Here is a 16017-nt window from a genome sequence, read left to right as displayed (position 1 = left end):
GTTTAGGGTAATGAGTCTATCATTTGTTGAATGGATACTGTGATTACATATCTTCAGCCAAGCAATTATAGTTGTATGTTATCCTGATTTTCCTGTGCGCAACTGTTGGCAGTTGAGATGAGATGGGACACAATGAAGTGGAGAAGCATCTAGCAACGGGACCTTGATTCAAGACACCACCGACACAAAGGGACCCAGTATCTCAGAGGGCGATGGGAGTACCATGTGGGAGAACGGAACATTCTCTTTATCATCGGATTCTTCCTCCAGTGGCCAATCCCTAGTGGTGACAGACCCATTGTGGCATCCCACTATATCACCTTTGTCCACCATTCCCCATTCTATCACTTCCTTCACTGTTGCTTTGTTCCCAGATGGCCATTGTCCGCTTACCCAACACGGCGGGCATCTACTTTGCCACAAGCACCTTGGCCCCAGCCCCTGTTACCCCTGCTTCCCTCAGTGAGGAGGCTATTGACCTCCTGGGAAGTATCTCTGTGGGTCAGACAGCCATTGTGAATGCCATCCAGCAACCAAATACATTCCTGGAAGGCATTCATGGTGCAATGTTTGTCCTATAGTAACTTTTCAGGCTCAGGCCTCCACATGGAGAGCAGCCAGTCACCTCCCATCTTTGTCCCCCTCCACATCCCTCTCCCAATGCAAATTGCCTTTCTCCTACCTACCCAAAGCACACAGACCGATCCCCACGCATCCAGCTCAACACACAAGAGCAGAACACACAGACACATGCACCACAAAACACACACGGCACACAAGCAAACAGACACCAAACAGACTCAACAACAGTCACCACTTCCCCAGGCACCCCTACCACCCCAAGCGTATCGCACATGACTTCAAGCATACCCACAGGCACCACCAGAACAGTCAGTGGCACACCAACCACACCCAGCATACCAGCAGACACCACCCCAACAGACACCCAGACATCCACCATTATGAGCATGTCTGCAGATACCACACCAAGAGACACGCAGACATCCACCACTATTAGCACCCCTGCAGACACCACACCAACAGACACACACACATCTCCTACTCCATCCCCCAGCACCTCCATCTCCCAGACCCGCAAGCCACACAAACACACTCATTCACCCACACAACAGACACCATCCAAACACAGGCAGACCTGCCAGAAGCACACTCACACAACATCCACACTGACAAACAGACAACCACTCCCTCAACCTCCAAATCAATACCCCTTCTGCTGATTGTCCCTGTGTCCCTAAGAAAGCTTTTTTATTTAACTTGCCCTTTCCCCTGTTTCCCCCAGTCCCATCCCAAACACAAGAGGCCCCCACCCACCTCTTAAATCCTCCCTTCCACGTCATGACCTCCCCTGCCCCCCGCATGCAACTGTTCCCCTCCCTCAAAGAAGAAACCAACAGCTCCCAAAAGTCAGTCCACCCATCCCAAACGAAGGACCAAACAGCCCCTCCCAAATCTGCCCCCCAAAGATGATCACTAATGTGCCTGCCTGCCCACTTGATGCCCCTTCCTGTGGAGGTTCCCTGGCAGTTTGGAGTCAAGTCATGGCACCATGATATGCCTATGCCAAAGGATATGGGTTGGCCAATGGCCTTGGACTATTGGTAGTTGGTTAAAAATAAACCCAAACAGTTGTTTTTTGGATATACATTTGTCCTGCAATTCCTTTTCTACCTTTATGTTGTTCCTGAGTGACTTGTGTTGTGTGCCTACAGTATGGGTGGCTGAAGAAATCCACTCCACAAGCAGAGTTTGAGGAGTTTTCCCCACTCCGCACTCCACGCGGAGTGTGGAGTTCTGAAAAACTCCACAAAATGATGCAGATGGGAGTTTTTCTCTTTTTCTCACTAATGTTAAGTTGGTGGGCGAGAGAAATCGCTAAGTTGACAAGCATGAGCGAGATTTTTTAATACGAGCGGTCACGGTAGGACGCTATGCGAAAGCTGCCGCTCGCAATGAGAAAGCTGCTGCTCGCAGCAGCAAAAGAAGTAAGCGCCCTGTAGTGCTCCTCCTGATTCCATTCACACTGATTTTACAGCATGGGAGAAACTCCTGTGCTGAAAATTAGTGTAAACAGCACGCCTTTCCCAAACTCCACTGTTCACAGAACTCCACATAACGTTGCTGAGTTTTTTTGGCACTTTGCAGAGTTCCGCTTAGCAGGACTCCGCAACCTCCACCCAGGACTAGCCTACAGTTGTGTGTGTTTGACCCTGCTTGCTGATCCATTTGCTGTTGATTCCAGTGTCTGACTTTGAGGATAGTGCTGGTGTTCCCCATTACAAGGGTGCATGTTGACTGTACGATTATGTGGATGTTAATGCAATGATGGTGTCATTGCATTGTGTTCGGTTTGTTATGGTAATTATTTTATCTTGTATTGTCCAATGTGAGTATGTATGGTGTTAGACTTGTTCCCCCTGATAAGGATTATGTATTCATCTACTGTATGGAGCCTGAGTTTTGTTTGTGCAGACCTGGAGTGTGTTCAATTGTGCTACCATGGTTTGCATTTGAGTGTGCATGTGTCCATTTGGCTTTGTGTACCTTGCAGCTACTTAATGTAGAGGTATGTCCTTTGCAGTTGGACTTGTATGTGATTTGTTGACTTGCCCTTCCACATTGTGCAGATAGGAATGTCATTTGGTGCTAGTGTTGTTTGTCCCAGAGATACCTAAAGGGCCAGTTCCTGTGCAAATGTTGTTTTAGGGGCAGGTGCAAAATGATATGTGCCCCAGTGCAGCTTCCTTCCCCTAGTGTTCCTGCTGACTCCATCCCTACTGTGCAGGTATTGTTTGCATAGTAAACTTTGGATATTTGTCTTTCTAACTTTTGTGCATCCCATTGTCCTTCCATTGTGTTGCAATGCATGTGATGTGTGTGTCCATTGCATGGCTGTTTACTGTGAGTGTTGTTTGTGTTCCATGCCACATCCATAAATATACATGTTTACTGTACCAACAGTCCATTGTATGTGTGCAATGTGAGAGTGTGAGTGGTATTTGTAGATGTGATGTTAGTGTGTTTTTGATGCGTGAGACAATGGCCCTCATTTTAACCTTGGTGGTCTTTTTAAAAGATCGCCGAGGTTACTCCGGGCTGAAGACCGCCTGTGATGCTGGTCTTGCGCCAACCGTATCATGACTGCTGGCAGCCCTCCACCCATTTCCGGACGGAGAGCCTCCAGCAGCCGTACTGGCAGTCGACGGTGAAGTGGAGGCTGCTCCACCTCCACCGCCACATCATCAGAACACCGCCCACCGAATCACGGCCCAGTATTCAGTGTGGTGGGGTTCTGGTGATGGGCCGCTGGCGGTGGAGCAGCCCCCATGGATCCCGCTCTCTCCCGGAGGATCACCGGAACAGGTAAGGTCATCCGTTAAGGGAGGGGGTGGGGGTGTTGTGTGTTGTGCTTGTATGGGGGTGTGAGTGTGTAGAGGGGTTGTGTAAGTGCGTGTATGCAAGCGAGGGGTGTATTGTGTGAATGGGAAATGTGTCATATATGTCTGTGTACATGTGTGGATGTATGTTTGTGTGTTTGTGTGCGTGTAGGTGTATGAGTGGTGTGAGCATGCATGTAGGGGTGTGGGGGTGTGTGTGGATGTTTCTGTGGGGGGGTGGGGGCAGGGGTGGGGAGGGTGTGCTGCCACCTTTGGGGGGTGGTAGGAGGTCGTGGGTGTTGGGGAGGACTCAGGGGAGGGGGAGGTGAGAGGGAGAGACCCCTATCAGTGCCAGGGAACGAATTCCCTGGCACTGATAGTGCCTACCGCCATGGATTTCGTGGCAGTACAAAACCCCACGAAGTCCATGGCGGTAAGCGGGGTCCTGATACCACCGGCAGGCTAGTGATGGCCGCCGGGCTGGAGACCGAAGTCTCCAGCACAGCGGATGTTACCACCCTGGCGGTCGCAGTGTAGAAGTGGCGGTTTTGCCTGCCAATAAACGCCATAGTTGTAATTAATTTTTTTTTTTCTGCCGGCCTGTCGGCGGTATTACCACCACTTTTACAACGACCGCCAGGGTTGTAGTGAGGGCCAGTGTTATATACGCTTCACTGTCCCTGTGCCTGATATGAGTAGACATGCTTTTTTGTGTAGTGTTGCAGTACAGTGTGAGAGACCTCCCCAAATGAAGAATTTGGGGACTGTTCATGTGCCCTTCTTTGTGTCTATTTATGATGTGGGACACAATGACAAGTGTTCTTGGTGCCCGTAGCATGATCCCCATATGATATGACTGACACCATGAGAATCTGCTGTTACAGTTAATAGCATAGATAGGTTTGCGTATTTATGGTTGGTTGCATCCAGTGTCGCTTAGATTTTGGGCTCCTTCGATGACCAGCAGTAGAAGCAGGATGCTCGTGACAGGCTCCATGGTGGCACCAGATGTGTAAGGCTGTCTGCAGGTGAGTGTCTCAATTTATACTTCCTATTTCTGCCTACTGAGACATGGTGGTTGGACAGCCACGGTCACATTGGCACTGTGCAACCTGATAATGTGTCTGGTGGAAACACAGGCTCCACCAGCCTGCATGTGCTACCTCGAGACTTTTGCAGTCTGTACTGCCTAGTAGTGTCAGCAGGATCACAGCAGTCTTTGCTCCATAGACCAGCATGACTCATGATACTGCAGTCCGACCACCAACCCGAAGGTGGTCAGACCACTAAAGCCGCCATGACAATCCATAGAACATCAAACTTGTAATGCGGTCCTAAATTCTGGTATATCATCAGCTTCAGAGATTGTTCATGATGTCATTAGACATATCATACAACCTGTTGTAAGTGCTTTCAACTATAGCGATGCCAATTTGATTTTCAGAGCTACACAGATGGAACATGACAAACCTTTACAGCAAGTGTGTCATTTACTTATTGCTGCTAGTTGAAGGCTAAACACTGAGACCTGTGAATTCAAAAAGACAAAGCCAAAATTATTTGGCTGTAAAACATTCGATGCGCGCATGACATCTGATCCTGCTAAAGTACAAGAGATGTCAATTGCCAGTCCTTCACAAAATGCTTCTATGTTCATTTCTTGGCATGGCCAACCTACTGTTCACAAAATATACAAGACTATTGTAAGTGCTTCACGGAGAGAGCTGACGAAAAAGAATGTTCCATTTCACTGATCACATGAATGCAAGCAGAATCTTAACTGCATTAAACAAGCCAATAAAAAGACTACTAAAATAGCATATTTTGATCCACAGTTACATTTTGAAGTTGTTGTTGAGAATATACCACTCGGGTTAAGTGCTGTTCTTGCACAATACAGTGGAAACCCAAATGCTCGAAGATAAATTGTGGCCTATGCAAGTAAGAGTTTGTCCCACACTGAACATGCTTATTTACAATCAGAAAAAAGAAGATCCATCAGTGATGTGGGATTCTGAACATTTTAATGTTTTCCTGTACGGAAAACCTTTCAAGCTTGTGGTGGATCATCAAGCATTGCTGACTATCTTTGGCAACCCCAAAAACCAAGACACCTCCATGAATTGAATGTTGGTGTCTAAGATTTCAAGAGTACAACTACACATTTGTGTGCCACCCAGGGAAAGATCAAATCCCTGCTGACTACTTCTCAAGTGTACAATGCCTAGGTACCCCATCTAAGACTGCAGAAACCTACATCTATTTCATAGTGCAATCAAACCCAACAGCTGTCATTTCGTTGGAACTAATTGTCACTGCCATGAGCCAAGATAGTAACTTGTTGAAATTGAAAGACATTATTACCCATCAGTCACAGAATCAACACAGTCAACCTCTCACCAGTAGCAGTAAGTTTTAGAAATACATACATTTCAAAGATGGACTGTCAGTGGCGCAAGAAGGAATTATCCTGAGGGGTTCAAGTATTGTCCTTCTGGAGAGTGTGCAATGGTAGGTGATTGAAGTGGATCATTAGGGGCATTATGGAATCGCTGCCGGTAAGCAAGCTCTATGAGTTGGAGTCTGGTTTTCTCATGTCAATGAATGAGTTGAATAAGAATTAGAAATCTGTCACCTGTGTAACTTTCTGTCTTCAAAAACTATTCCACACTTCTCGAACATGTCAGAGATGCCCAAGCAGGCCTGGAAAAGAATTGCTGTTGACTTTTTCGGTCTACTTGACAATGAACATCACCTGATGGAGAATGTAGATGAATCCTCTAGCTTCCCATAAATTGAATATCTCTCACCTATCACTCAGAACAGAGTTACTGGGAGATTATATGGCATGTTTGTGACATGGGGTATGCCTATGATTTTGAAAACTGACTATGTCCCTCCTTTTAATGACAGAGAATCCACAGGCGTCCTCAATCTGCTTAATATGATGCATCAGAAAACCTCACCTCTTTGACCACAGGCTAACTGCCTTGCTGAACATTTCATGACTACATTAAAGAAAACTGTTCTGCATGCTGCATTAGAGAAGCTCAACCTCAAGGTTGTCTTGAATTCTATTCATTGAGCTTACTGTTCAACTCCTCACTCGAAACACAGGTGAAGGCCTTGCAACACTAAAGTTTGGGAGAGCCATGATCACTAAGGTGTCTACTTGGACCAACATCAGATCCAAAACGTATGCCAAGACACGTACAGCAGACTTGAGTTGTAAGCAGAAAATGAAGGCCTATACTGACAAAAGGTGACATGCAAAGAATATTGTTTTTTGGCAAGGAGAACTAGTGCTTGTTCATTAGTCGCTACAATGTAAATCTGATGCTCCTTTTGATGCAGAGACATTTCAAGTTGTAGCTAGCAAAGGGCACATAATAACAGCTGAACATACATGAAAATTGACCATGTAAGATTCCTCACTCTTTAAACAGATGGCTCAATGCTCTGGGGATGTTAATGTCAAGGAAGAGACTGGATTATAGAAAACCTGTTGAGAATCTCAGACCGTCATTACTCCTGCATCACAAAGGCAAGACATAGACACTCTGATTTTTTATTCCCAGTTTCCAAAACGACGATCTGGATGAGTTCTATAAGTACCAAGAGCATTCATTGAAGAATTATAATATGTGTATCTTGTAAAACAATTGTCATTTTTTAATTAACTGAGGTGGAGATGTTGTGTCTTGTGACTATGACAGATGAAAAGGTTTTAGATCCTGAAAGACTCTGCAGCATGATGGCATACACTTTAGAAAATGGGACAGTGAATGGATGTTTAGAATTTTGAGTTAGTAGTTATACACTGAAGAAGAGAGAGGTTTAATACATGACACAACTGGCTGTTTTCTTGCCAGAATTATTGAATAGGTTGAATGAAGAATTCTATTGGGTAATGATAATCTGTTTTTGTCAGGGCCCTGCAGACATTTGGAAACACTCTTTTTCATATCACCACTTTGTGGAAACAGCATTTCCCCAATTTCAATAAGCCCTTTAAAATAGAAAACTGAATCAATTCAAGTACTGAAAAATATTCTCTGGGAATCTTGGTTATGTGCTGACATCAAATAATTGTATTTGCAAGCCTTTCCTCCTGCAAATTAATTTGTCAGAGAATGAGATGTACTTTGTGTTAAGTCTCTGAACTGGTTGATATCTCCAAGGGACTTGTTGTCTAGCTCACACTTTAACTTAAGATTGTAGAGTTAGAAACTGATGTGTATGCTATGTATGTAATACATATCATTTGAAATGTCTTGTATCTATTTTGAAACATGTTTCTCTAATAGGTTGTTATTAATTTGTAAATTACCCTGATGTTGCTGCATTTTATCAGTATTCATTATGACTTGGAGTGTGTGTCTTGCACTCACTTAAATCACTCTTGCTCAACCTCAGAGCATGGTTTAGGCAGGCTTTCCTCACTTTCTATTCCTTCCCATCCCAACCTTTATTTGACTTGAAGACACGCTAATTCTGCAACCCCTCTGTGCCTGCCCAAGCTAAGAACACAGAGACCAGTGGAGAAGTAAAGTATACTCACTTCCTCTCCACCTTACTGTTGAAATTAAGGTATGCTTCTTTTGTACCAACCAAACTGGCCCTCATTTGATTTGTTACTATTTTTGTCTTAAGCAAAATCAAGCTTCCTTCCATGTCAGAACATCCATTTTTAGACTCAATGGTAACATGAAGAACTGGATAACCTAACCCTCACTCAATCTCTCTTATCCTCATTCAGCAACTGCTCTAGTTTATACCCAAGTCCAGCCTACATAAAAATCAGAATTGTTCTCTCTGACTGGCTTCACCTTTAATTTGTTCTTCTTCATTGAGGTGCGGCTGCACAAGGCCGTTGGCCCGACATCACTCATTTATTCTCACTGGGTATGCCACTATCTCCATCATCAGGAAGGGATGGAAAGGGGAGACTTCACATTGCTATCTAAATATACTCTATCAATCTCTCTCTATTGTTTTGAAGATATCACCTTGAGGAAGTGCTAGTGACCAGTTCTCTATTTTACTTGATTCTACACATTAGGTGGTTTTATTGATCTAGGTATATGAACCACTAAATAGACTTACTAATAGTTTTTTCCTGGGCCTGTTAAGATTTTGGGATATTTTCCCTCTTACTTAGACTGACCCTAGTCTATTAAACCTTTTTCTTAATATCTACCAGGACTGCATTCCATTCCACAGTAAACAAGCGTGTTACAGACTGGGCAATTGAGTTGTTTATTAATTATGGGATGTATCACACTCTTGGACCCTGACACACTGCCCATTGCTTTCAACCCTTCTGTCTCTAATCCGTTCAACCTGCTTATGCCTCTCATTGGAATAGGAAAACATCTCATGTTGACATGGGCAGTGCAGGGGTCCCCCTGCCCAGCACCTTTTTCAATGCTCACTGTCTGCTCTGTATTGCGAATGTGCTGGTGCACCCTGTGGGCGGCAGTATTATTGCCAGCTCGATTATAAGCCAGTGACAATGCTGCTGCCACTTTCCCACTGGGCTGATAGGCTGAAACCTTGATTTCCACCTGTCAGGCCACTGGGAAAGTTGGAATGGGCATGGCAGGGAGGTAACCAGTATGGTGGCAACCACCCCGTTGTAAGGTCGGTAGACAGGTTTTCCAGTCCGCTGAACTCATAATCAGGTTCTGAGTCCCAAGTCCTAAGATTGCTATCACTGCTTCCTCGTTGATGTGGTGACAGACAATCAGACCTCATGATGAGATCTGTCAACTCCCTGGGTCCTCATTAGTGAGATATATACAATTTTTTATGAACCTACTCTTTTCCAAAACTACTTAATAGATTTTTTACCAATACAGAAAAAAACATTCTTTCTGAGCCAAAATCCAAATTTCTGCCAAATGTGGTATAAATCTGTTCAGTGACTTTGGATGTAGCTGTGTCTAAAGTTCCCATGGGCAAATTAATGGAGAGAACATGTTTGAGCTCCTCCCTTTTTCTTGGCTTCTAATTAATAGATCACCCTGAAATTTTACAAACATAAACAAGTCATAAAGTAGCACTTTCTTTGGAAGTTTCGTGGAGATTTGTCAAAGGGAGACAAAGTTATTAGCAAAACCAAAAAGGTATTTCCTAACTAAAACTACGTAGTGGTGACTGCCACTTGGTAATATGTAGAAAAAAAAACTAAAAACAAATAATCAATTTACTTGATTTCTATTCCATAATTATGAATAATAAATAATTGTAATTCAAGTATTCATTATTTAAGATCCTGTGCTATACCCCTACAAACCTAGCAATCCACAACTAAAATATAATTACAATAAATAACTATTGAATAAATTACATATTTTAAATATTTAAAATAATTAATTAACAAATAATAAATATTTGTTCATTGTTACTTAATTTACTTCCCACTTAAAAAGCCTACAAACCTAGCATTTAGCAACTAAAATATAACTAAAATTAAAAGTATTTTGTATTTTATAATTAAAAGACAATTCAATAATTAATTTACCAATAATAAGTAATAGTTAATTAATTATTTCTTAATTAACTTTCTAAGCTATACCCCAATAAAACCTAGCACCCCTAAATTAAAATATAAGTAAAAGAAACGTATTAAATAAATTACATAATTAAAAACCAATGAAATAATTATCAATCAATAATTTTTTTTAAAGTATTATTTAACTTCCCACACTAGATCTCTAGACATCTAGCAGCCTGCATCCAAAATACAAGAAAAATAATTAAGTATTCCCTAAATTACATAATTAAAAACCAAGTATACAATTAGCAATTAATAATTTAGTGATAATACTTTTTAACTTAATTAACCTACCACCATATACCCTACAAAACTGCAACGATAAAACAAAAAGAAATCAGTGTTAGATAACTTACATAATAAATAACAATCATATAATTCAATAAAAAGTATTAAATAATTTATGATTAATTATTACCTAATTAACATCCTACCCCTATTCCCCTACAAACCCAACAACTGATAACAACACTATAAACTGCTATTAAATGTTAAATAAAAATGTAAAATCACTTAAAAATGAAATGCAATGTTTTTAAATACGTTGATAATATTTATATAGCAAAAGTAGCACATACAATTAATATATCAACTAAACCATAAACAAATTAAAATATGAGATTTTTAACCACTATGTTACTGGAAACAACATTAAAAACATAAATCCTATTTAAAACAATATTACTTACTTCAAAAAACAATATTCTTAACTATATTCATGCATCACAATATTTATGTATCATGATATTTTATTTTCAATATTTCTTTCTCCCAATATTAAAAACTTGATATTTTGTTCAAACACTAATAAATCTGTACCGTTATAAATGTAGTAGGGCAATGCTTAAAATGTATGCCTGTTTTATTCCAGGTTGAAAGATCTGTATGCAGAACTTTAATGTAAATCTATATACGCACACAGAGAATTCTCATTCATCATTTTTCGCAGAAATCATTTTTGTAATCATTCGCACAGATACATAGGCCCTCATTATGACATTGGCGGTAAGGGCCACTTACCGCCATGCTGACTGCTGCCAACATACCGTGACCACGGCGGTTTACCATTACGCGTATTATGGCACACACATAGAAAACTATACAGGCACAAACACAAGTCCCCCAGCCCAAAGGTTGGTGATAAACTGGCGGTACCAAAACCCACCGCGTTACGCCAACAGAAATACGCCCACAGCATTATGACAAACGAATCACCGTGGCGGACATTCAACCATGATAAACCATTGGCAGTACATACCACCACGCTCAAAATACACACACTCAAACAAAACAACACCACAGAGGACAATTTAAATAACACACACCTGACACCCATATACACAGCACACCCACGCCACTATAAAAAACACACCCACATTACCCACAACCCCTTACAACTCAAGAAAGATGACAACTGAGGGAGAGACATGCCAGGAGCACCCACACAATCAGAGCCACAGAACACCATCACCCATACACCATCCACCCAACTCACAGCACACAACCCAACACATCACCCCACACACCCTCAAACACACCACTCACACTACACCCATGGCACCACAAAGACACCCCAGGTTCTCTGAGGAGGAGCTAAGGGTCATGGTGGAGGAAATCATCCGGGTAGAGCTTCAGCTATTCGGATCACAGGTGCAGCAGACGTCCATTGTTAGGAAGATGGAGCTATGGCGGAGAGTCGTGGACAGAGTCAACGCTGTGGGACAGCACCCCAGAACAAGGGATGACATCAAGAAGAGGTGGAACGACCTTCGGGGGAAGGTGCGTTCCGTGGTTGCAAGACACCAGATAGCTGTACAGAGGACTGGCAGTGTACCTTCACCTGCTACCCCACAACTTACAACATGGGAGGAGCAAGTCTTGGCGATCATGCATCCTGAGGGCCTGGAAGGAGTAGCAGGAGGACTGGACTCTGGTAAGTCAAATATTTACTACTTTCACCCCCCCACCTGCATGCCATCACAAACCCCTACCCCTACCCTGACCCCCATCACTTCACCACCTCACATATACCCCACCATCACAACCCACCCATCCCAATACCAATCCCTGCATGCAACACCAATGCATGGACCCCCATCACAGACCTGCATGGACCCCCATCATCACAGCATGCACACTAGTGACAATCACGTAGCCAACAAAATCACAACTCATACAAGCCAAAGCTGCCTTGATAATAACAACCATAGAGGGGAAAATACACATGCAGAAGGTGTCACACACAGAAACAATAACACTGCTTTACATCCCCACAGACCCACACACAATGTCACCGGAGAGGAGGTGCCAGCACCATCCAGTCCCCCCAGAAGAGGCTCACAGGACAGTCAGTGACCCAGCCACAGTCCCAAACCACCAAAGAGCCTCTCCCCCTCAGGAAACATTACCACAGCACCCACCCAGCGGGCCCATACCTCTGTCCCCAGGACATGTCAATCAGCAGTGTGTCCTGGGGTCAGTGGCAGTGGGCACACCGCTCAGGGGACAGAAGCACAGGACAACAGGGAAGCTGGGAGGACTGCTGTGCGATTCGGGAGGACAGGCCAAGGGAACCGACTCTCCACGAGGCACTCACCAACATCCTGGGAGCATACCACTGTTCCCAGGAGACGATGGGCCAGATACTGGCCAAGTTGCAGGAGACCCAGCGGCTGCAGGAGGGACAGTACTTGGGGATCAGGGAGGCAGTGGCACGCCAATGGGCCCCTGACACTAGCCACACCGATGAACAGCCCTCCACCTCTGCCAATGCTAGTGGGCAGGATGCCCGGCACAGGAACAACAGGCCACAAGCACCCCTCCCCCTGCAGAAGGAGAACCACCACGCAAAAGGTCCCTGAGATCCAGGCAGAAGCCAGAGAACATTGCCAAGACCCCCGCCAGGAAATAAGACTCCCGTGAATGTAACCCTTGTATCCCACTATGTCACCCTGTCCACCTTGATCTGCCATTGCCCCACTCCCTATGCCCCCTTGGACAATGCATCTGTGATACCAATAGACTGATCTCTATCCTGGACATTCCTCCATCATCTATCCTGCCCACAGTTATACCCCCTACACTTATTATCACAGAAATAAACACCCTTGGAACTAATACAAGTATGGAGTCTGTCAATTGATTGAAATATGTATTCGTTTAACAAGCTGTAAACATTGCAATTAAAATGTACATATATATACATAAGTATGACCTGTACTGGGCAGCAGTAAACACACCAGGAGCCAGAGTGGGGAAGAGATATCTGAAAATAGAGATGGCAAAGGGTACTGTAAGTGGCCATAGATTTTGGAAAATCAGGCTGCCATGTACAATGTCCAACACAAAACTGCAATGGAAGGTGAAGTTACAGTGTCTTACCTGTGTGTCAGTGGAAGTACTGTTCAATTATAGAAGTTCTGTTGTCCACATCCTCTTCCTCTGCCTCCTTTTCATCACTGTCCGCAGGCTCCACCACTGCCCCACGACCATCTCCAGCCTCATCCTCCTGCAGAAAAGGCAACTGGCATCTTAAGGCCAGATTGTGCAGCATGCAACATGCAACAATGATCTAGCACACCTTCTTGGGTGAGTAGCACAGGGATCCACTTGTCAGATGAAGGCACCGGAATCTGGCTTTCAGGAGGCCAAAGGTGCGCTCAATGATCCTCCTTGTTCACCCATGTGCCTTATTGTAACGTTCCTCTGCCCTTGTCCTGGCATTCCTCACTGGGGTCAGTAGCCATGAGAGGTTGGGGTAACCAGAGTCACCTGTAAATATCGAAGGATACCGGTTAGTTAGACACTCACCCTTAGGGCCAACCCCACACCCATATACCAACAAACACTGGGTAAGTACCATGGGCTCACCCATTAGCCACACCTTGTGCCTCTGGAGTTGAGATATCACATATGGAATGCTCCTATTCCTCAAGATAAAGGCCTCATGCACAGAGCCAGGATACTTTGCACTGACATGGGAGATGTACTGGTCCGCCAGACACACTATATGCACTTTCCGAGAGTGAAAGCTCTTTCTATTTCTGAAGACCTGTTAATTTCTTTGGGGGGGGACAAAGGCAATATGTGTACTATCAATAGCATCAATGATGTTAGGGATATGTCCCATTGCATAGAAGTGAGCCTTCACTGTGGCCAAATCCTCCACTTGGGGGAATACGATGTAGCTGCGCATGTGTTTCATCAGGGCAGACAACACTCTGGTCAGCACGTTTGAGAACATATACTGTGACATCTCTGATGCCATGGCCACTGTCGCTTGGAAGGAACCACTTGCCAAGAAATTGAGCCCTGACAGGACCTGCACAAGAGGGGGGATACCTGTGGGATGGCGGATAGCTGAAATCAGGTCTGGCTCCAATTGGGCACAGAGCTCTTGGATTGTGGCCCTATCAAGTCTGTAGATTAGGATTATGTGCCTGTCCTCCATTGTCGCCAGGTCCACCAGGGGTCTGCACACGGGGGTGTGTCTCATCTCCTTTTCATCCTCAGCGGTTGAACTCTAGGGTGAAAAACAGTGAGGGGATGATCATATTCAAACATATACTCAGATTAACATGCCTTCCATTTTTTTACAGAAATTTAATATGAACATATAGGTCCGTTGATGTGCTGCCTATGTCTGCTGTGATGCAGTTAGGTGCCATGGTCTGTGACCCCTTGAAATGGCGGCCGCCTGACCTTTGAGGAGGGACAAGTGGAAATGAGGTAATTCTGCTGACGTTGTGCGCCATTGCGGGAGGCGGTCGACAACCACTGTGCAACACATCATTGGTTATCATTATCATCTAAGGGTTCCAGGAGCCAATGGTGATGTACACCGGCGGTGACAGTACGCACCGCCGCAGACATGACTGCCATTTTCTATCTGTTCACTCACTTTCTACCTGACCTTCAACAGGAGAGGACCTACACTGCAAGTGCTGCCGTGACCTGTATCTGGAAGCGACCATGGCTCGAGTGTCTGGGGAAAGGGCCTTCCGAGGAGTTGGAGAGATTAGTGGATGGGGTCTTACTCCAGTACCCTTTACTTTATGGTCCTCCAGACAAACAGGTGAGTACACTGTGAGGACGATGCGTGGGGCATGAATGTATGGAGTGCTGTGTGTATAAGCCTAGTGTAGGGGGGGTTGAGGGATCCTGGGCAGAGAGCTTCATGTTTGGTAGGCAATGTCTGTGTGTTAGGGGATGGGAGAGAAATGGTGGGCCATGAGTATAACACTCCAGATGGTATGAATAACAGCTTTTCTTATGTATCTTTTTGTGCAGGTCAGCGCCCATCAGAAAAAGGGTATTTGGCGTGCCATCGCCAAGGAGGTACAGACCCTGGGGGTCTTTGACAGGTGGAGCACCCACTGTCGCAAACGGTGGGAGGACCTGTGCCGCTGGGCAAGGAAGACGGCAGAGGCCCAGCTGGGGCTGGCCTCCCAACGAGGAAGGGATGCCCGTCGTACCCTGACCCCCCTGATGTTCCACATCCTGGCATTGGATGGGCGCTTGAAGGCATCACAGCAGCCACAAGGGGGTGAGTACAGATTCAGAATCATGAAGGGTGTTACCTGGGTGGGGGATGTGTGTCTGTGGGCGCCCCTAGGCCAGGGCGAACAAGGCAGGGTAGGTTCCATGATGGGCAAGCTCAGATGCACTCCAACCCCAATTATGCTAGCGGGCATCTAGTACTGGGCAGGGTCCTGTAGGTTTCAGGTGTGCAGCTAATGGCATTAGGCATTGTACCCCATGGCCTGGTGAATAGCATTGTGATTGGTAGTGCATGGTCTAGTGCATAGGGCTGTTCCCTGTGAGTTGTGTACGCCAACGGTAGTGTTGCTGTTGGCATTGACCAAGTGTATCCTCTATCTCTCCCCCCTTTCTGTTTTGTCACCCTGTCCTTGTGTGCATTAGCATCATCTGGTGGAGGAACAGAGGAACCGGCGATGGAGGGAGCTGCATCCCACATGGGCCTGGAGGCCAAATCCACTCACCGTGAGGGCACCAGTGGGATGGAGGGCGAGGGGAGCACCACGAGGGAGACAGGAGGGT

This window comes from Pleurodeles waltl, chromosome 2_1 (genome assembly GCF_031143425.1).
Source record: "Pleurodeles waltl isolate 20211129_DDA chromosome 2_1, aPleWal1.hap1.20221129, whole genome shotgun sequence".
Taxonomy (NCBI): Eukaryota; Metazoa; Chordata; class Amphibia; order Caudata; family Salamandridae; genus Pleurodeles; species Pleurodeles waltl.
Note: the sequence above shows the minus strand (reverse complement) of the source record.